General features: G+C 33.0%; 1 long non-coding RNA gene across 1 annotated transcript; it reads right to left on the bottom strand.

Annotated features, from left to right (window-relative positions):
- Window positions 1-203: 203 nt before the first annotated feature.
- On the bottom strand, window positions 204-21,955 carry LOC118906932. The gene is made up of 3 exons (XR_005022625.1): window positions 21,892-21,955; window positions 17,762-17,766; window positions 204-214 (listed from the first exon to the last, which is right to left on the bottom strand). It is a non-coding gene; the product is annotated as an uncharacterized LOC118906932 (long non-coding RNA).
- Window positions 21,956-22,882: the final 927 nt, after the last annotated feature.

Genomic DNA, 22,882 nt, shown 5'->3' with positions numbered 1-22,882 from the left:
TTACAAGCTTAAATCCTGACCTTGCTTTGGAAGCCTAATTGTGCTGTCTCTCTGTCTCATGTATTGGCATTTCAGTTCCTCAGGGCAAACTTAGAATCATTCTTGACATTGTTTTTCTCAAAGCTTACTTTCTCAATCAGATAATCCTCAGGGTATATCCAGTGTCCATGCACTGTTAATGATCTAAACGATACATCTTGTGTCAAGACACCATCTTCTCTTAGCTGAATAATTCAATTCCTGTCCTTATCTGTGCCCTCTTTTAGTCTGTATTCAACACAACCACGTCCTGTCAAATGTACTTATTTATTTCTTTTTCTAAAAACCTTCAGTGGCTTCCCATATTACTCAGATGAAAAGCCAAAGAACCTATCATCCACTCCCGGTATTTTTCTCCCAATAACACCCCCTTCCATACTCGCTTCATCATACTGCTCTTCTTGGTGTGTCATCAGAAAACACCCCCTCCCCCTGAAGGCACATGCACTTGCTGTTCCCTCTGCATCGTTCTCTCCTCTGAAGACCTCATCTCACTCCCTCACATTCTTCAGATCTTTCCTTAAATGTCATTTTCACACCTTCCCTAACCCATCCTTTGAAACTTACAACTTCTCTCAACACATATTCGCCTTCTATATTTTATTTTTCTCCAACTCACATGTTACTTTCTATCATACTATATATTTCCATTTTTATTTTGTTTGTTGGCTATTTCCACAAGCTAGAATATAAATTACATGAATGCTTAGTTAGATGATATATCTCCCATATTCAGAACAGACCCTGCATATAGTAAGTGCTTAAAAAACTTTTGTTGAATCTAAAAAATAAATCTCCTGTTCAACCTTACAATGTTTTTCAGTTAGTGGTGATTTATATTATGAGTTCTTGCTTGACCACAAAATTGGGTATTATGAATTTTACAAATTTTTTTCTAATATCCACATATATAAAAATCACCATTATTATTCAAAAATAAAGCATAATAACTCTTAGGGAAACAAAAATGCTAATTTTCCACGGGAGTTAAAACTTTCTTTTGAAAAAAAAAAAAAAAGAGTTAATTCTGACAGTTCGTTTTCACATGCTGGTAAATAGAAAGAATTAACTATTTTTGTATTGCTACCAAATTTTTAGATATAAGACTTTTTAGAAATTTTGAGATCTTTCTTCTCTTCTGCTTCCAGAGCTATAGCTTGAAGGATAAGCAAAATATTAGAAGTTAACCTGTCATATTCAATTTAGTAATATATTTTTGATTTATAAAATTTTGACATCTATGCTCCATTTAACTTTTTCTCATGAATCATTTCTCATGATATTAGCCAAATGTATAGTTTAATCACTTAAACTCAATATTAAAATTAAGTACTTAGACAACAATTAAGATCATTCTGGGTCATAAAGATACACTCATCCATGCACGTAGCCAAATATTTTAATTAACTGTGATATCTGTATTGTAGCTAATTACCTCCAGTCATTAAATTTAATCAAGAGATCCATTATAAAAATAGTTTATTAAAAGTAACACTAAATAATTTATTCAATATAATTATCCATAAAGGTAACTAAACATGAGTAGTATCTAAATGAGGGTTAACTTATTGTTGATTTTGGCTGTAATTGTGCTTCATTATTCTTGCTTCTAACCCATACTCCCTGCCAAATTTTACATCAACCACTAAAAAGGAAGTCAAAGTAAATCACAAAGAAGATCAACTTATAGCCTTATGAATATTTATGATTTACTTTAATTCACCATTCATAGCATATTTCCAAAATCTTAAAACAACTGAAGAAACAGTCAGATTTTACATTGGTCTCCCATCAGTACCTTGGCCTTAATTTCTTTTAATTTTTAAATATTTCCAGTATTATATCTTTATATATGTAATGGAAATTTACTGAAAATTCTAACAAAATTATATCAGAATAAATGAATGGATTTAAAAGGAAAGAAAAATATATCATATTATTTTGTATGATATAATATAGACTACAAAAAATACTATTAAAACATCATTGCTGAGCTATAGGATACTGCCCTGAATAAGAAAATACTGGTGACATCATTATAAATGACTTCCATACCAAAAGTTTATGATTAGACTATTCCAATTTTCTTTAAACTAAAGCATTTCAACCAAATTAGGAAATCTTGAAAACTATGTAGTAAAGAAAATAGGGAAAGAAGGAAGGAAGAAAAGATGGAGGAAAAAGTGGGAGAAGGAGGAATAAATTTTTTTAAAAAAAGGAAAGTGATAAAAGGCTTGGAAGATTTCCACATTCTGGAGGATACAGTAGATTTGATATTCTTCCTCAGTAAAATATGGGGGAAAATAAAACATCAAATCTACTTGGGCTTGATGCCTTATTTGTTGAAAGAGTTTTATATATGGATTCAATTTCTTTAGTAACAGGATTATTCAGGTATGTATTTGAATATTTTATCTATTTTTATCAGGCTTGCCAGGGATTCATTAATTAGTCTTTTCAAATAAATAACTTTGTTTTTAACTATTTCCTTCATTCTGTTTGTTTCTATTTTATCAATTTCAGCTTTTTAAAAAATGAGTTAAGCAGTGGTAAAACAATTGGTAGGACACTTGTCTATGGTAACTTGTAAGCATACTCACTGAACTTGTGGACTTGGACAAGATATTTTTCAGATAGAATGCTAGGAAGTTAAGCTGGTTCCTATACCTATAAGTGATAAAGTATAGTAAGGAAGTATCCAAGCAGAATTAGAGGAAGTATAGAGATTTAGGATAGAAAAATGAACTGTTTCACATTTTTATCATTTGTAGGTGGTAAAAGATTTTTAACTTGATATATTGACGGGGCAAAAAATTCAAATTATAAGCCTGACCATTAAGACATACCTTTTGGCCTGAATCAATTTAAGTGCATGGCCATTATTTCTTTGTTAAAAATCTTTGAATTAAGTATCAAGACCCTTGCTGCTTCAGGAAAGCCCTTTTTGACTCTATAATCTAACCAGTCAGACACATTTCCTTCTAAAAGAAGGAAAACGTTTTCTTAAATCTGTTTTTGAAAACTTATCTCCTTTTTGCTGAAAATGTTTTAAGGTAGACTGGCCTACTGAGAAAGAAATTTTGACTATTGGCTAAAGAAAGACAATCTGAAGCCCCAGTGTCTGGTCCTGGCAATATTGCCCAGATTAAGTAATGGGTTTGGTCACAGCTTTGGGAATAATAACATTTAAAAGAACAATAAGCTTACTGGTGCATTTACAAATTTAATTTATAAATTGTAAAAGAAGTTAATGTAGTACTACGCAAATTAAATTTCCGATTTTTGTTGCAGCCATAACAAAAACCTTGGCAAACTCTCATTTTACCAGTTCAAAAGTTTTGGGAACAAATCCAATACAAGAACAGTATCAAATAAGAAGCATTCCAATCATAACTATAATTGTTTCTCTCTGCATTTAAACAGCAAGGGAGTATATATATCATACTATTTTAATTTATCCTAATTTTTCTAAGTGTAAGGAGAGTTTCCTAAAAGAGTACAGTTCAGAAGGGGTCTTGTTGGAAGAAGACAAAAAACACCAATTATCTTTCCTTCCATTACCACATTAATTATGCCTGAACTCACATGGTCTAGACCAAATATAAGGTTCAAACATTCAGAAATATTTAGATACAGTATTAGAGGTAATCTGTCTATTAAAAAACTAGAAGTGCAACTACTTTAAACTTTAGAAATTATGGGAAAAGAGTCATGAAAGTTTGATGACTTGCTCTAATATTGTATGATATATTAAAAAAAAAGGAATCAAGTAATTTTTAGGGTGGTTTCCCTGTCTCTGTACTTTTATAACTGATTTATTACAATCATGTGCATGGGAAGAAGCCAAACTTAAATGGATAGAGCATAGCATAAACTGGTAACCACTGAAAAAACACAGCCTGTGAAAGTGCCCCAGCAAGGACAGTGTCAATGTAAACATTTACATACTTAATGCCAGCAGAAGTGATTCAAGCCAAAACTACCTATAGGGAGTTTGACAAAATGAAGATAATTGCATCTGTGCTTCTCTGAGAAATCAATATTCCTTTTACTTATGGATGTCTGCTAAGACATGACAAACAGTAGGTTTTCAATATCTATTTGTTGAATTGATGAACTCTTATTTAAGCCACAGACTTGGATAATCAAAGGACAGATTGATTCTAGAGGTTATATTAGTAAACACAATTTAATTGACATGATTAAGATCTTACAGAGATTGAATATATATTCATCTTTTGCTCTAAATTGCTAAAAATGACATCTTTGCTGTTTGGGATAGTGAACAATAGCTGCAAAGCCCGAGAGAAAGCCGCAAGCCTTCTTTAGCACACATCACCTAGAAACAACTCTGAATATCTCAGGTGTCTATTTCATGTCATAGAGCCTTTGAAAGGCCCATGTAGGGGAAATATAAGGCCCAAATTTGGAATTCAAGAACTATCACTTCCCTAAATCTGTTATATGAAATACTAGTCCCTTTGAAAGTCAGTTGCTGGATTCTCACTGTGACTTAGTTGGAGAAAAACAAATTTTAACGATCACTACCACTATCACCATACAAAAACAATAATAAAAAGAGTCATCAAGGGACCTTATGTCCATCCAGAATCCAAAATTCCTATATGAATTGGATCCTTTCCAACTCGGCAAATGAGAGCTGTATTGGGAAATGGAAATAGGACATAAGGGCTTGCATTACAGTTGGCTCTAGCTCCTAAATTTCCCCCATAAACTACTTGGATTTTGAGTGAGAGCAGATCTTATGTTAAGTATTCTAACCACAAAAAAGTACTACTAATAATGGAAGTTGGCAGAAACTTTGTGAGGTGATTGGTTATGTCTGTGACCTTTATGGTTGTGATGGTTTCATGGGTGTGTACTTCTCCCCAAACTCACCGAGTTATATATATTAAATATGTACAGATTTTTTACATGTCAATCACACTTCAATAAACTAATTTAAAAAAGAAATCTGAAAATACTAGATCATTATTTGGAAGATACTTTAGAAAAACAATCAAGATTAAATTTAATATCAGGATGGAGAATATATTTTTTCTTTATCTATGACAATATAATGGCAAAGTAATTTTTCAATTACATGATGAATATGTTAAAGAAAATACCCCAGTTGTTTGTCATCCTATCACTCTCTAAACATAGTACAATTTAAATAAATAAAAATCAATGATTGAGCAATCCAAATAAAGTATATTTAATTCCCTGTATCACTCTGTATGTGTATATAATACCACAAGTTGAAGTTTTCAGTCATCTAGAATATTCAAGAAAAAAATTTTAAAGATTTTTACTCTTCTTGAAAAATTTGAAAAATAAGAACAAAGCTGAAGGGCTACCTCTGTCTTGGTATCTTATTTTTGTTGTTCCCTTCAATTTACTAAATCATGGATGTCATGTCTTTGTTCCATTTTTTCCTGAAGTGCTATGGGAATTATATACCATATTTCTGCTTCTTACTTCTAACAACTTGCTCTGTGTTCTAGATTTACTTTAGTTAATATAACAGGTTTCCTTTTCAATTATATTTGCTCTGCTCTTCTACGCTATTAATTTTTAGTTAGATGATCACATTATGATCACTCTGTATTCCCAATATTATTGATATTAATTATTCATAGGAAGTTATTCTTATTTTATAGGTATAATATCTTATCCATTGAAATTGACTATAGTGATTATGACTACATTATATGAGTTTCCTCTGGTTTTAGCTTTTCTCTGTTTATTGTAGTGACTGGATAAACTATTTATTGATTTTTGTATACTCATATTTGAGAAATGTACATTGGCTCCTTAGTACTGTAGTCAGCTTCTTCTGATTGTGGGGGAGGATAGCTGGGTAGGTTGTATTTATAAGTGTAGGTTGTTTCTGGATGAAACACTACTCTCCAGCCCTGGGTCATGTTTACTTACACTGCCATATCTTGGAAGCCAATACTGCACTTTTTTGCCATTCAGCGAGGTGGATGGAGTATGAACACACACTCAGTTCCTAAAAGAGAGTTCCCTCATAAATTATGCTTCTGGTTACTTCAGGAATCCTACATACTCCATAGCTGTGCTACCTCTAAGTTAGTGATCTCTGGAACTGTCTTACCTCCTCAGTTGTCTGCTCATGTGCATCTATTGGGTTTTAGTTTGTCTTTCTACTTGCTTTTTAAAAAATAAACCTAATAATGTTGGCATTTAAACTATTTCAGCAATTCTTAAAATTGTGAAATGTACTCTTAGAAGCCTTTCTAGTTTCACTGCATTCTTATGGATTGATTGATTTAAATTCCGTTTTCATTCTTTCATGACATTTTTGTCTGAAGAAGAGATAAATGCTGATGCTGATACTGATCTGATCATATTATCATAATTTTAATCATGGAGTTGCTCCTTTGAGAAGGGATCATGATTTATTCATCTTTCTATTTCATCAGGCATTTAGAAATGGATCTTGCATATAGTATAGTTTTAATAATAATGTTGATGATAATAATGGTTAAATGTACTGCGTTTACCATACACAGGCCTTTGACAAGTCCTCAGTAATCCTTACAACAGAATTATAAGGTAGGTACTGATAGTATTCACGTGTTTAGATAAGGGAACAGAAGCACAGAAAGATTAAATAACTTGTTCACAGTTAAATACCTACTGGATGTCTGATTTAGAATTTGAATCCTAATATTTTGACCCTAGAGCCTGTACCATAAAATATTTTAACCTAAGTGCTATTTTTCAAGGCCAGGCCTCTAATTTCCAGCCTTTTCCTCACCTGCATGATATACTTATCAAACATATAGTCTTGTATTCAGAATATCTCTCCTAGTCCTACCAAAATATGATCTGCAGACAAAATGATTTATTTTTATTTGCTAATTTGTTAATAGAATACTTTACCTACAACTATATAAGACCAATACCTGACTCTAGAATTAAAAGTTAATAGTCCTTAAAACTAACTTTAAAAATGAAAATCCATATGTTTGATAAGATGCAATACACAGCTTTATCCAAGTTTATAGTCTTGATTTAGTTTTCACATGTTCTATAGTCATAACACAAACATATAAACAAATGATAAGCCCAGGAAAATAATATTTATATTAACAACAATCTAGAGACTAACTTTGTTAAATAAAGTTAGTGTTAAACAGCCGAAAACAGCAAAATGGAAACTCACAATACTTCTAATGCACTATTCAAATGATTATCAGTTAAATATGACTCAAACTTGTGAAGACATGACATTTCATTTTACCAAAGCATTCACATTTATGGTAACTCTTTATAAAATATTTTAAATTGCCACACTCTGAGCCTCGTCATTTACTGGTCTACAGATTAATAGCATTGGTTTGGTGTCACACTTTCCTCGCATAATTCACCATCTCACTAGGAATCCAAAAGTAATACTCAGAAATATAATTCACAGCTCATTATATTTTAACACAACATATTTCAACACATACACCAAGTTGTCTGCATCTTCATCTCCCCAAGTCACAATTAAAATGAGTTAATGAAATCATTATCCAACTTGCTCATTCTCATCATTTATATATGACACAACTTGTTATTTATGATATTATTGATCTTCTACTATACACCATAAAAGTAAATTCTTCTTCTCTTTTGAATGGTTGCAGTAATGAAATATTTTTTAAGGAATGTTACATGTACCTAAAAATAAGATGAATCAATTTACATAAAATGTATTTAAACATCAAGCTGATTTGGTAAGATGGAAAAATGTCTTGCTTCCATTTAAGCAACATTTCAGTTCCCTATTATATTTGATAATATACTAAGGAGAACCATCACATTATGAATAATTTTCTGTGACTGGCCCAAGAAGATAACCTCAAATTATTCTATAAATGGAATAAATAAATATTATGAAATATTGAAAAGACAAAAATTAAAGGATAAAATTTTATTAAAAATATGAATTAGTTTGAACATATTTCCTCAGTCATATTTGAGCTTATTTGACAAACAGTGAGATCTTAAGTTTTGAGAATAAGCTTTGGCTTGATGTTCTGCCTTCTGGACTCACTGGGGTGGCAGTTCTGATCCCAGTATCTACTAGAGCAGGTGGTATATTAACAAAAGATGTCAAAAAGCAAAAAACAGGCATAGGCTAGACTCCAAGGAGAACTTCATGGGTGTACTGTACAGGAGTACAGGAGTGGATATGACCATGACAGATGAAGTGGTCTGGGAAAAACTAAAAGAGTAATTATTTTATTTATTAATTTTATCATTCACACAGGTGTCAATCAATCAATTAGTCAGTCTTTGATGAGTATAGGCAATGTATCAGACACTGTTTAGGGGCTGGTGCAGTCTTCAGAATGAATCCTTATACTAGAATGGCAGCTCCAGGACAGCAAGAATTTTCATTTATTGTGTTTACTGGTATATTCCTAGTGCCTACAACAGTGATTGACACGTGGTAAAACTCAATAAACAGTGATGTAATAAATATTGTTGAATGAAGAGATGTAATTTCTTTTTCAGAGTCAAGAAATGTGTAGCTTTCTATGTGCACTCAAAACCAATAATTCTAGTTTTTTGAAAAATGGTTTCTATCTAGACTTACTCAATAATTCTATTTGAAATTTAATTTTACAGCCACTTGTTATATTATTATTATTGGACTCTTTTTATTCTGATACTATATCCGTATATCATCATATATATCAATCCCACTCCTTCCAAACTCCTTTTAATAGTGTGACTTTAAATTATATAATATATGAAATCAAAATAATATCACTATTTTTAGCAGTAAATCATCATCATATTTTGTGTTTAAAAATAGAGAAAGTAAGGCAATTTTCAGTAGTAGTCACATTTAATAACTCTAAAATAACTTCAAGTATTTACTTGATACAACACGCTCATTGAAAAAGCTCATTGAAAAGTAGAAATATTTTTCTCTCTATCTGTATTATTAAAAAGCAATTCAAGTGAAATGAATCAGATCTCAGAAGAAACAGAATTTGTTTATTTAACAATTTTCTAAATATTAATTCTTAGCTTGTACACTCTGAACATCAGAATTATGACAGCCAAATGAATGCCAATAAACAGACACCCATGTTAAAAAATACCCAGACATATTTATTAACTTTTGCTTTATAACTGTTCAAACTTCAGATTGATTGACTTTCCTTTGGATAAGATGCCAGTTATATTAATGAAAAATAAACTTCATCTGTTCATAGTTAATGATAGAGTTGCTCTTATCATAAATAATGAGGAATGTTGGAGATTAACACACAAAACAATTTCACTTCAGACATGATTACAAGAAACTATTTGCATTTGACGATGTAAAGGTGTCAAGCTATGCATCAACACTTTTGTCTGCATTTGTAGATTTTTATTTAGCTGAGGAATATTTTCTTCTATTATATCTTTATTTATTTCTTCTGCAGCACCATTCAAGACCAATCATTTAGTTGTTGACTCTTCCTTGTCTGACTTCCATGCTATCTTTATTTTCAGCTCATAATTTTATTTAACAATTTTCTTTATTAAGTGAAGCATGCTTTTTATTTCATGTATCCAGCAATATGTATTTTTCATTCTTACATACTCAAGCAAAGCTTGAGAAAACTACAAGGCTCATTGTATTTCTACCAAAGTTGTTCTTATTTATGCTGCTACATAAAATGATTTCCACGGAGATTTTAATCTCTCATAAAACAGATCACTGCTATTAGATTTTTCTCAGTTCCTTTCAACTTTTTGACCTTTAGTTTTCTTATTCTTCCTCTGAATAGGTAAATATAGAAAAAAGAAGATAGGGAGAGATACACACTTTTCTGCATCATTTTCAATGTGCCCCAGAAGTCAGAGCAGGGCATGAGTTTCTGGTTCCTTAACTGTTCATACACAGATCTATGATTTAGGATTTGATGGTGAGGGTGCATAATACTTTATTTTTGTTTTTCTTTTTTTTTTTTTTTCATGCAAACTTAAGACTGCAGTACTCTGAAGTCTGCATGGATTTTTCTCAATCTGCCTCATAGTTATTTCACCCTATCAGAGATCTAGATAAATATTTGTCAGTCTTCATTTTCAGTCTTGTGAGCTACAACTTTGCCTGCATCTGATTTGAAATTTAAAAAGAAGTAGAGCACTGCTAAATTTAAGATGCTAACCAAATTCTATTTTTAAATAAAAAGCTCATATATGTTATTACTTTACACAAACAAAATAGATTTTTTCCTTTAAAATATCAATTACAAATTTTGATAAATGAATAAATAAATAAATATATATATACACACACACTTAAATTAGCATTGTTAAAATATAGCAAAAAATAATACTTGATTTTCATTCTGGAACTTAATGTGACTTTGCGCATGTAATTTATCTCTTGCTGAACTCCACTAAGCCTTTATAAAATTAGAACTCACCTCATAGGGTTTCATGAAATTTATAGCCTGCCACTTATTAGTATTAAATTAGTGGAAATTATTATTGTAATTATTAATAACCATGAATTGTTTTATTCATTGTTATTAATTACTTTTGAAACAGTGTTTTAGACTGTTTTAGACACAAATTATTCTCAATAATTTCTAAGGTCACTTTATGAAATGTCACATTGTAGCAACAATTTATGTAATTGGAAAAATGAGTTATTTTATGACTGTCAGCAGAGACTTAGATATGTCCTCATTCCTTAAAACTTAGTATGGAAATTGTGTTTAAATACATATAAGTTGTTTTCTTATTATTTTGCAAATTTACCTTCAATATTTTCTTTTATTTCATTATGCATCATAAAAATATTTATTTGATGAATTCATAATTTCCAATGTCTATTATAACATAAATTTCATTTGATATAAATTAACTCACCCAAAATATTAAATGAAAGTCTGTAATACATCCAATAAATACATATAGAACATTTATTAAATAAATTGCATTGCAATAATTATAATTGTTACTATTAAATCTAATATTTATTATTTGAAGGATTTTCTCTCCCCTAGCATGGATATGTTCTAGGTCAGATAAGCACTTATTTAAATGTTGCTTTGGAAATTTACTTCATAGGCATGGAAAACTTTGTGTTTCACAAAAGGCAACTTGTCATATGTTGTCATATGTTTTATGTTTTGAAACTGATCCTCATTATTGATGCTATGGATGCATTTTTTGAAGAATGATCTAGCTTTTTCCTAACTTAATGTTGATATAGAATGGTACAGCATTTATAAATCTGATAAACCAATATGAACAGTTACATGGTGAAATGGAATATTGCGGAAAGACCACCAGATGTCTCCACACTACACTTTTTGGAAAGAATCTCCCTCAGACTCACTGTTAAATGAATAAATGGACAATAATAGTGACAGGGCACAAAAAATAAGTACAAACAAAATAAATATTTTTTTTCAGAATAACAGTTTAAGAAAATTGACAATAGGGATGCAATCATATGGATTTTATTTTCTCCAAACAAACATATCTATGGTAGAAAGTGCCTAAGGCCTCAGTCACCATGAATATTGTCCTTCAACAGCAATGATTGAAGGACAAGCTCTCTGGGGAAGGAGTCCTTAGGAGAGTGCCTGCATGTTGCGACAATCAAGGATATGGTAAGTGACCACCGAGGTACAACTAAAGCCAGATGTGGAAGAGCAGCCTGATTCCAGGCCGGCATGGATAATCAAGGGGGTGTTGTAAAGGCTTTCGTAGGATATCAAACAGGTCTACATGGAACAGTGAGGATGGTGCCAGTTTACAACTTAATATGAGAACACACGCAAGGACACACACACACACTCTGGTAGGAGACAAGGCGTGGAAAAGGAGAAACTGGCCTGATTATGGGGACCAGATCTAGAAAGAATTAGTCAGGAAAATAAGACCATGGCAAGGCACCTGGCACAGGAGAAATCTCCCCCAGCACCTTCACATTCAGAGCTTTTCTCATTCAGGTGGCAGGGACCCTCCAGGCCAGTAAAAGAATCAACTCAATACTACCCTCAAATAGCTCCACCAGCACAAGGAGCTGGTGGTCTTAGAAGTGTCCATATTACTTCAAACATGGGATAGGGCTAACAGGGTACTTCTTAGAGTACAGAGCACTAGAAGGCTTGTTTGACCCACTCCAAATGCCTCCAAATGCACTGGTAATACAGCTGAGGGCTGCTTGCTCATTGGAAAAATAAGGAAAAAATATGGAATGGCTCTACAATTGTAAACAGTGACTGACAATCTCATTTTAAAGAACAAATGCATACTAGAAAGAGTAACAAGACTTTGTCTGAGGTACATTACCACAATGTAAGTTTCTTATATAGTATGTAAGCTTATTTTAGGGCCATGTGGTTGTCAAGAAATTTGGTTATCATTTTATTTATTTTATTTTATGTTCATCAGTTTATTATACAAGATGAATCCCACATTTCCCTAAAGTTATAAAAGGCATGTTAGTCACTTATGTTTTGAGCTGAAAACATTTCTCATACTGGAGGGTGGATAGCCCTGAAAGAGAAAATCTTTACAACATGGTATTCGAAATCTGAAGGCCTAATTCACTACTGTGTCTGTAAACATGAATTTTTAAATTGGATTTAAAAAGCCTAACTTTATTTTTATAGCAACCTCATTCACAATTTCAGATTTTACCAATAGCCAGAAGAATTCACCAACAGCCAAAACTTTCAAAAGCCAGAAAATAATTATTTTGCTAAAATCACTGCTAAACGTGGATAAGTTTCAGTATAATAAGATTCTGTAGGGTATGCCAATTTCTCATTTGTCTCACATAATTAAAAAGATACAGGCAACAGAATGTAGGTGTTAAGAAGCTCTCTATGGAGATAATCTTTTCTCATGTGAATGAGGTAAACATATTTCTCTAGACTACTCTTTGTAGATAGTTCTGCATCTATAGATTCTCTTTTATACTGTTCATTTATTTATTTACCAAGACATTATTATTTCTGTGTTTAAAAATAATAAGTACTGATTGATTATAATATTTGAAAATGCTCAAAGTTTATTAATGTGGTTTTACTGAACTACAAATAAAAGTAATGTAAGGTTTTCGTTTTAGGCCATATTCTATATGCATCACTCCAAACACATAGAAAAGATAAATAGAAATAGAAAAATCAATCGTAAAAAGAGAAGATTAAAAACATGAACACTTTTCAAAATGTGAAAGAAGCAATGAGGGTCTTTTGCTCACAGAAAAATAGAAAGCTGCTGCTCTCCCTCTGTTTCTTGTATGTTACTTCCTAGGGAGAAGACACAGGCACTGCCCAGGAGTAGGGCCTGAACCCACCCATCCGTGAACCAGCTCTGTAACTAGATCTGGGATGTCGCCAATTTCAGCAGAAGACAACTCCAAGCTGAAAATGTAAGACCTAACTGGCAACTAGGAATCGAGAAGATTTAAGGAAAAAAGACAATGATTTTAGAAGGAATGTCTGAGCTGACGGAAGGATAGGCAAAAACCTTGGTAAATAAGCAGATAAACCTAAAAAAAACAAACAAAAAAAAACAAACAAAAAAAACCTCCAGTGCTTATAGCTACAACACCGAAAAGAGTGTTTGATTTGGAGATAATGAAAAAAATATAACTGAAGACAAGAACACTAGGTAAGTCAGAGAGAGGTACCAAGAGCCAAGGCTCTAAAGTTCATATCTTATTCTGGGGGAGGACCCAATGTGGGTACAGTTTTTTACAAATTGTTAAGGTAAGTATGCATGTAAAACATTAAAAGTGATCAGCAATGGGAGGGAAACATATTGATTCCAAATGTGTATGGGAAAAAATGGGCATCTTGTCATTTGAATACAATAACAAACAAAAATGCAGTAAAGAGGAGTGACAATGCCAAAACTTGGTACTCTACAACAGTTAACAAAAAATATTTTAGACAAAAATATTGAAAATGAAAAGGGAGTATCACAGCATAAATCAGCTTTTTAAATGACTGAAAAAAATTGTAGTCAGTGAATAACCAACTCCATGTCACTTCATTAGGGAGCTGCGCCAAACACACGACTTTCTACACACAAAAAATTAGCCCACGACAGCTGGTTGAAGGAGGAAATAGGTTGGATAAGTCTAGCACAGATTAGTTACATGTGAACCACTGGATTTAAAAAAATCTTCCCACAAAACACAGGCCCAGATGTTTACAAAGGTGAATGCTGCCATAAACTTTCTGATAATGGAGAAAGAGAAACCATTTCCCAATCGATTGTTTAGTCTCTTGACCCTTTGAACACAAATCCAAAAAATATTTTTAAATTACAGACATGTTCATCTATAAATATAGGTGTAAAAACTCTCAGCATAGTATTAGGAAATTAAGTTTGGCATTTTATAAATAAGGAATATATATATATATATATATATATATCCTTTCTATACATCAGCAAAAGACTTAGAAAAGCAATTTAAATAAAGATAGCAAATCTAATAGCAACAGCAAGGTAAAAAGTGATAGTACAATATAAGGTATCTGCAAATATTGCAGTGATAGTTTGCCAGAATTTTTGGAAACAGTATGAAAGTTTTATAATACATTAAAGACCTAAATATATGAGAAGGTAAATGCAAACATAAGTATAAATATTATATCATAAACATGATCAATCTTTCCAAATTTATCTGTATATTTAATAAAATTTCTTTTTTTATATAAATTTATTTATTTATTTTTGGCTGCGTTGGGTCTTCTTTGCTGTGCGCGGGCTTTCTCTAGTTGCGGCGAGCGGGGGCTACTCTTCGTTGCAGTGCGTGGGCTTCTCATTGTGGTGGCTTGTCTTGTTGCGGAGCATGGGCTCCAGGCGCGTGAGCTTCAGTAGTTGTGGTTCGTGGGCTCTAGAGCGCAGGCTCAGTAGTTGTGGCACATGGGCTTAGTTGCTCCGCGGCATGTGGGATCCTCCTGGACCAGGGATAGAACCCGTGTCTCCTGCATTGGCAGGCGGATTCTTAACCACTGTGCCACCAGGAAAGCCCCTTAATGGAGCATCTATAAAAATTATGATGAATACTGACAAACATATTTTAAATTATATAGATGAGCAAAAGGCTGAGAATAGCCAAAACATTTCTCAAGAAATATAAACTGGGAGGTGTTTCCCAACACATATCATGGCTTATGATAAATCTGTAGTGTGGTTTTAGAACACACGTTGAACAAGTAAGAAACAGAGGCTTCCTGTATATGAAGCGTTGATTAATAGAAGAAAAACTTGAATTGCTCACAAAAAATATAAAAAAAAGATTCTCAATCCACATTGAATTCTGACTTCATTTTACTGTAATTTCACAAGTGTTAAGGGTTTTAATGGACTGTTCTTTTATCACAAAGCAGTAGTATTCCTCTTTAAATACACACACACATACAGGTAGAAATATGCATATATCTATGTATTAAAAACTATTTCAATTTTTTGCTTAATATTTTTCTGAATAATTTTTTTAAATTGCTTTATTTTTAATGATATGAAATCATCCATGGCTTATGTCTACCTTTTCCAAAGTATCTAATTAGATTTTTGCTACATTTAAATCCTAATTTGACAGATGTTCTAAAAGATTAATTAATTTATTGAGAATTATTATGATTAATATTTCTAAATTTTAATTACATATAAGATTTATAAGTACTAAAGAATAATTGTAACATTTTGGTTAGTTTAAATGTAATAATAATAAAGTGCACACATATCAACCAGAAGTCAACTTATCAGTGGTCATAAGTTGAGTTTGTTTTTAGAACCCAGGCATATATATTTGTGAAGGGATATTGGACCAATTTTTGACTGTTGGCCAAAGAAGACAGTTATGTGGGTATTAAGCCTGATGTGAACAGCTTAGTGAGAAGGTCCAGAAGGGAGCAGGCCCAGGAATATGGGCTTGACACTTGAGGGAAAGCACAGAATTTGGTAGTTGTGACTTACTGTGGGCAAATGTCCAGGGAGAAATTGTTGTTGCAGACCGAGTTCTTTTAATTTATAACACTGATTTACAAGAGGATTTTTTTTTTAAAAGATGATTAATGGTACTTCTTCCAGTTGCATATTTGGCAATAGTCGCTGGATTATTGTCCATGTTTTATAAGTCATTTTAGTTGACAGATCCCAGAGAATATATGTCTCTCATGCTCAAACTATATCTCAGTTTCCTCCTGCAATACCCTTTCCTATTTATTTCATTAAGATCATATTGTTATTTTATTTTTATATCATTTCTATACATCGGTTTCTCCAGAGAGTAAAGGCTTATGAACTTTTTCTCTCTTTTTAAAAAAAGTTTTCTCCAAAATTTTGAGAAACAAAAAGAGATCAGTGTGGATTACATTTCCACAGAACTGGGAGGGTGATGTGATCAATACCATCAAATGTATGAGGTCAGGGACACTGAGACAGTCCCTGCAGAGTGTGCTGTGTGACAGGGGGCAGGTGTCTTGGAAGCAGATAAGCCAAACTAGAATCTGACTTTCCTACTTTCTGTTTAGCCTGGTGTAAATCTCATCTCTCACCATGTTGCCCTCATTAAAAAATATACAGGGCTTCCCTGGTGGTGCAGTGGTTGGGAATCCGCCTGCCAATGCAGGGGACACGGGTTCGAGCCCTGGTCTGGGAAGATCCCACATGCTGCGGAGCAACTGGGCCCGTGAGCCACAACTACTGAGCCTGCGCGTCTGGAGCCTGTGCTCCACAACGGGAGACGCCGCGATAGTGAGAGGCCCGTGCACCGCGACGAAGAGTGGCCCCCGCTCACCGCAACTGGAGAAAGCCCTCACGCAGAAACGAAGATCCAACACAGCTAGAAATAAATAAATAAATAAATATATATATTAAAAAAAAAAAAAGAGTGACTTTTGAAAAAAAAATATACAAAGTGCAATATTTACTTTGCTAGATTGTTCTGAGGTTAAATAATAAAGGTGGAAAGTTTTTAGCGTATGGTAATCCCTCAAAGCACCATTTAGCAAACTCCTTTTCCTCCTAGTTCTCCTGCTCCCAAACTCTCCAGTCTCCTCGTTTCTTTCTCTCCTCCCTCCCCCTCCCTCTGTCCCTGTCTCTTTCTCTTCCTTTTCTCCTTCTTTCCGTCCTTTCTTTTCTCCCTCCCTCCTTTTCATATGTTCCAACTCTCTGCTTTACTTTCAGGCAGCCTAATATATTTCAATATTTTTTTCGGCAAAAAGGAATGAGTTGAGTTACCATATAATCCAGCAATCCCCCCCCCCGGGCATATATCTATATATGAAAAATATAATTAGAAGAGATACATGCACCCCAATGTTCATTGCAGCACTATTTATAATAGCCAAGACATGGAAGCAACCTAAGTGTCCATCAACAGATGAATGGATAAAGAAGATGTGGTACATATATACAATGGAATATTACTCAGCCATAAAAAAGAATGAAATAATGCCATTTGCAGCAACATGGATGGACCTAGAGATTATCATACTAAGTGACGTAAGCCAGACAGAGAAAGACTGCTATCATATGATACTGCTTATATGTGGAATCTAAAAAACATGATACAAATGAACTTATTTGCAAAACAGAAATAGACCCACAGACATAGAAAATAAATTTATGGTTACCAAAGGGGAAAGGGGTGGCAGAGGGATAAATTAGGAGTTTGGGATTAACATACACACTACTGTATATAAAATAGATAGCCAACAAGGACTATAGCATAGGGAAATATGCTCGATATTTTGTAATCATCTGTAAAGGAAAAGAATCTTAAAAAAGAATATATATATGTATGTGTATATATATATATATATATATATGTGTGTGTGTGTATGTATATATATATATATATATATATATATATATATGTATATATATATACAAATCACTGTGCTGTACACCTGAAACTAACACAACATTGTGAATCAACTATAGTTCAATAAAAAAATATATATATATAAAATGAATGAGTATCAGAATCCACAGAATTTGTATAACATTTGAAAAATATATTGGTGAGGCTAAGTTTTGTTAGTATTTGTGTGTGTGTATGTGTGCTGTGTTGTATGTATGTGATATGACTATAGAATGTAGAGTTCTTCAGGCCAGAGATTATAAATTGTAAGTTATAAGATGAATAAGTTCTGGGATCAAATGTACAGCATGGTGATTACACTGTACAATTCTGTATTGCATACTTGAAATTTGTCAAGAAAATAGATCTTAAATGTTCTCACTACATATATACACACATAAAAACGAAAATCATAGTAACTATATGAATTGAGGGATGTGTTAATTAACTTGATTGCGGTGATCATTTCACAATGTATACACAAATCATCACATAGTACAACCTAATTTATGCAATTTTAATTTGTTAATTATGTATTAATAAAGCTGGAAAAATAAAATAAAAAATTATGTTTGTGTAAACAAAAACAAACAAGTGAACAGCCAATAAACAGTCTTTTAGTTTATTAATAAATAGCCAATGGACACTAAAAGATGTATCACTAGCCATTTTTTTAGGTGGTATATTTGCTTGATTGTTTAGTTGCTTTCTTCAGAAAGCTAATTCTCAAAATTCTTACTCTATAAAAAAGATATAGTAACACCTACCTTATGAAAAAAAATTTAATCTAAATTTTTGCTCATATTTTTTAGTTACTTCGCTTAGTGTCTGACAATTCAAGAAGCTCACTATTTCTGTAAGTGGACTCATGATGAGGAATGCTGCTATAAAGAGCAGCATGTAATCAGTATCTCCAGTCTGATGCATCTCAGCCTCCATCCCTTACCAGGCTGAATGATAAATGTCATTGTGTGAAAGCTTGAGGGTGACTGCCCTAACTGGTGAAGAATCCATCTCTCCTGAACCTGCAGCTCTTTGCTATGACTGCTTTACTGGTCACTTTCACACCTGGTTTCCGTTTAACCTTTCCAGCTCTGATGTAGATCCATTTACTTGCTTCTGGCTCTCACACTTTGGCTCTATTCTGACTCCTTAGTTTGGGGAGCATTTTCAGGCTTGATGCTTTGAAATGAAATCCAGAAATAATGACTATGTGTTTCCCTCTTCTTTATATATTTACAGGAAAAAGCCTAGTCAAGGGCCCAGATCATTGTAGATTTATAAATGCTGATGTATTAGCCAAACAGAAAAAAAATGTGTCTCTTTGGTTTGGAAAGGGATTTGAAAAGCATTATGAGGATGAAGACTGCACAAAAAGGAGACCCAAATTCACAAATCCTAGTGTGTCTTTATTGCCAAGAATTTTTATCCCAAATAACTTCTTAGGGGGCAAGAATAGAAGTTTATATCAAAGAAAGACAGGAACTAAAATTATCTGATTTATTATATAAACCATATATATAAACATAAAGTTATATGATTACTGTAGTATAATCACATATTTTCAAAGAAAATACTCATTTCAACTACACATCTACTAAATTTGAGTATTTCTTTCAAAATTTTTGAGTTAATCTATAAGACAGTCTTGGATTGATTTATGCAACATGGTACATACAAGTTATGTATTTAGATAACTGGATAACTACAGATGAAATTCTCCTTGCCCATTATTTTTTATCATTTCTAAGTATGTGAGGAGTGATGTAAAGGGAAAGAGAATATAAACAATGAAAATAAATGATCTAATTGTGCTTTTTGACATAGAGTTTATAAGAAGTAAAGATATACAAAGTGCAGTGAGAGCACTTATATAGAAATTAAAAGTTGGGATCCAAGAAGATTTTTCCCATGATGAATTAGCATTATGTAAAGAGTATAAACATGTCAAATAGTTAAAAATAATCAGGGCAGTGATGCTTCAAGAATTCTTATATTTTTGAAGAGAACAAAACTTTTAACTTGAAACCATTATATCAGTTTATCATCCTCTGGTGCTACATTAACCTTTAAAAATTATCATATAGAGTGAAATATAGTTTTTATCCAACTGAAAGAGGCCAATTTTATCTCTTCTTTTATGAAAAACATGGTATTATTTTTAAATGACTTTCATCCACAAATATCTTCAGAATATTGGAAAGGAATCATTTGCTTTTTAGATTCATAAAAAGGTTTGGCTATCTCCCTGGACACATCTAGACTATCTACCATGTCTTCCTTCACTAACCATGTTACATCAGCTGACTTATGAGCTATACAATTTATTAGAAAGTAGAAAGATGTGTGTTATTTATAAACCTGAAAAATAACTACTTTCAGTCTCTTTGTATCTTTAATATGTAGCCTACAACGAAGTGTCCTAGGTGAAGTAATTTTGATTTCTTCTTTACTTTTTATTAAACAGCAAACTTGGCTTCAATGAATGTGTTTTTAAAATCTAGTGGCTTTGTCACCTGCAATCTGTTTCTATTGAATTCCTGGAGGAAGTTCTCAGAAAAAAGGATGTGAAACTGGATGTATACTCACTGCACCTGGCTGGTGACAGAACTGCTGTTCTGTTCATCTGATTGAGGAGAAACCTTGAAAAATCTCAACCTCCTACTTTCAGGCTCTGCTGAAAAATATTTCCCTTTCGAATAACAGCTAAGGCGGTATTATGTAATAAATAACAGAACGATTACAGAAGACACACATTTTTCTGTCTCCCTAGGCAGACGTCTCTTCTTCCCTTTTAAGCTTCAGTTGAAATATTTCTTTTTCTTTAATGTGCACATTCTTGGACCTGAATCCTGAGAGATTCTCTGTTTTCACACCGGTCTCAAGCTATCTAAGTCAGCCACTCCTTCTTTTGTGTGAGTCTTTTATTTTTCTAATCTGGTAAAATCAGCATGCTACACACAAATACTGGTATGGAGAAATACCCACAGATTTTTAATGATAGCTGAGACTGTCCTCTCTTTTTATTTGGAAAGAGAAAAACTTTAAATTATTATATTTGTCACTATTAATAAACAGTTTGACTTGCAAAGCTTAATCAGACTTGACATTTAAACCCTTAAAATTTCATAATTAATTTGAATTTGAGATGAATATGAGAATATGAGATGCATATATAGAATATGCATATATAATAAAGGACGATTGAACATTTGAATATGATATTATTTATCTGTACTGGATTATCTATTACCAACTTGGAATCATCCCCAAAGCCTTCTAAGTTTTTCTCTGCATTTCAGAGAATAAGCTAAGGACTTCACTTCTCAGAATCCTCTTCCCTCTGTGCTCCAGGTTACGATTTGCCAACGCAATAAATTCATGTGATATTTGGAAGGGGTTCTATTTGGAAGGTGTCCCATTTGTACTGCTATAAACATGTACAAAACTTGTATGAACCTATGACTTCTTTCCTCTTGGGGTAAATTCTTGGGAGTGGAATGGCCGGATCATATGGGATTTGCTCTCTACCTAATTGCTGAGCTGGAACATTGATCTTCTCCTGCCCTCAGCACTCCTGGTGCTCAGGCCTTTGGACTCAAGCTGGAACCTAGACCGTCAGCTCTCCGGCTCTCGGGCCTTCAAACTTCACCTTGGGCTTTCCTGCATCTCCAGTGCAGACTGCCAGTCCTGGGACTCTCAGCCTCCACAATCACATCAGCCAATACCTTATAATAGTTTCTCTCTACGTAGATACTATTGCTTGTTTCTTGGGAGAACCCTGACTAATATAACTTTTTGATAAGCTGTCAAACTCCTTCCTCATGTGACTACACCATTTTACATTCCACCAGGATTGTATGAAAGCTCCACTTCTACTACAGCCTTGTCAAACTTCCAAAAACAGAAAAGGAGGGAACATTTCCTAATTAATTCTATGTTACCAGTATTACTCTGTTACCAGAACCAGATGAAGACACCACAAGAAAACTACAGACTATCCCCCTTATGAACACTGATGCAAAATGTCAACAAAATACTAGCAAAGTGAACACAACAGCATATTAAAAGGATAATACCCCATGATTGCATGGGATTTATCTCAAGAATGCAAGGTGTTTCATAAGAAAGTCAATTAAATAATACACTACATTAGAGGAATGAAGGAATGAAATACATAACCATCCCAACTGACACAGGAAAAGACATTTCTCAAAATCCAAAACCCCTTCATGATAAAATTGCCCAGGAAACTAGGAGCATAAAGTAGCTTCCTCAACATGATAAAGGGCATTCACAAAAAATCCACAGCAAACATTTTACGCAATGGTGAAAAACTGAAAGCTTTCCCTAGGATCAGAAAGTAGACAAGAAAGCTCACTTTCATCACTGCTATTCAATATTATACTGGCAGCTTTGCTCAAAATAATGAATCAATAAAAGGAATAAAAGGCATCCAAATTAGAAAGGAAGATGTAAAATTGTCAAGAGTGGCAATGTCTGAGTAAACACTTAAGTGGAAGAAATTTTAGGTTAAGGGGCAGGAATTTTCATTGTGTGGCTGCTTCAAATACCAGGAACCACAGTCCTAGAGAAGCTACTTATTTTTCTGACAGTCTCAGAGCCCTGCTCAGGACCTGGGGTGAGGGAAAAAGAATATTTGTCTCTTTCAGCATTAACTTTTTTGCTGGATAACTATTGTGATTTCCAACTCAGTTGCACTGACGGTTATTTTCTCTCAGTTTCTGGCACATTTTGGCTTTTTGATGTTTTCAAGTATTTTTTTTCTATATATATTTTTACAAGGATTATTTTTAGATGCTTTTAGGTAGTAGCTACTTGAAAACAAGTTAGGGGACTGGTGACAACACAGGTAAGCAAGTGAAGATTATTAACTCCTCTCATCTTAGTAAGAAGCATATTAGAATTAGAGATTCCAATATAAAAGTGATTGTAATAATAGAAGATTTTTTT

This window comes from Balaenoptera musculus, chromosome 14, assembly GCF_009873245.2.
Source record: "Balaenoptera musculus isolate JJ_BM4_2016_0621 chromosome 14, mBalMus1.pri.v3, whole genome shotgun sequence".
Classification (NCBI taxonomy): Eukaryota; Metazoa; Chordata; class Mammalia; order Artiodactyla; family Balaenopteridae; genus Balaenoptera; species Balaenoptera musculus.
The sequence above is the reverse complement of the archived record's forward strand: the minus strand, read 5'-3'. Positions and strand labels throughout refer to the sequence as shown.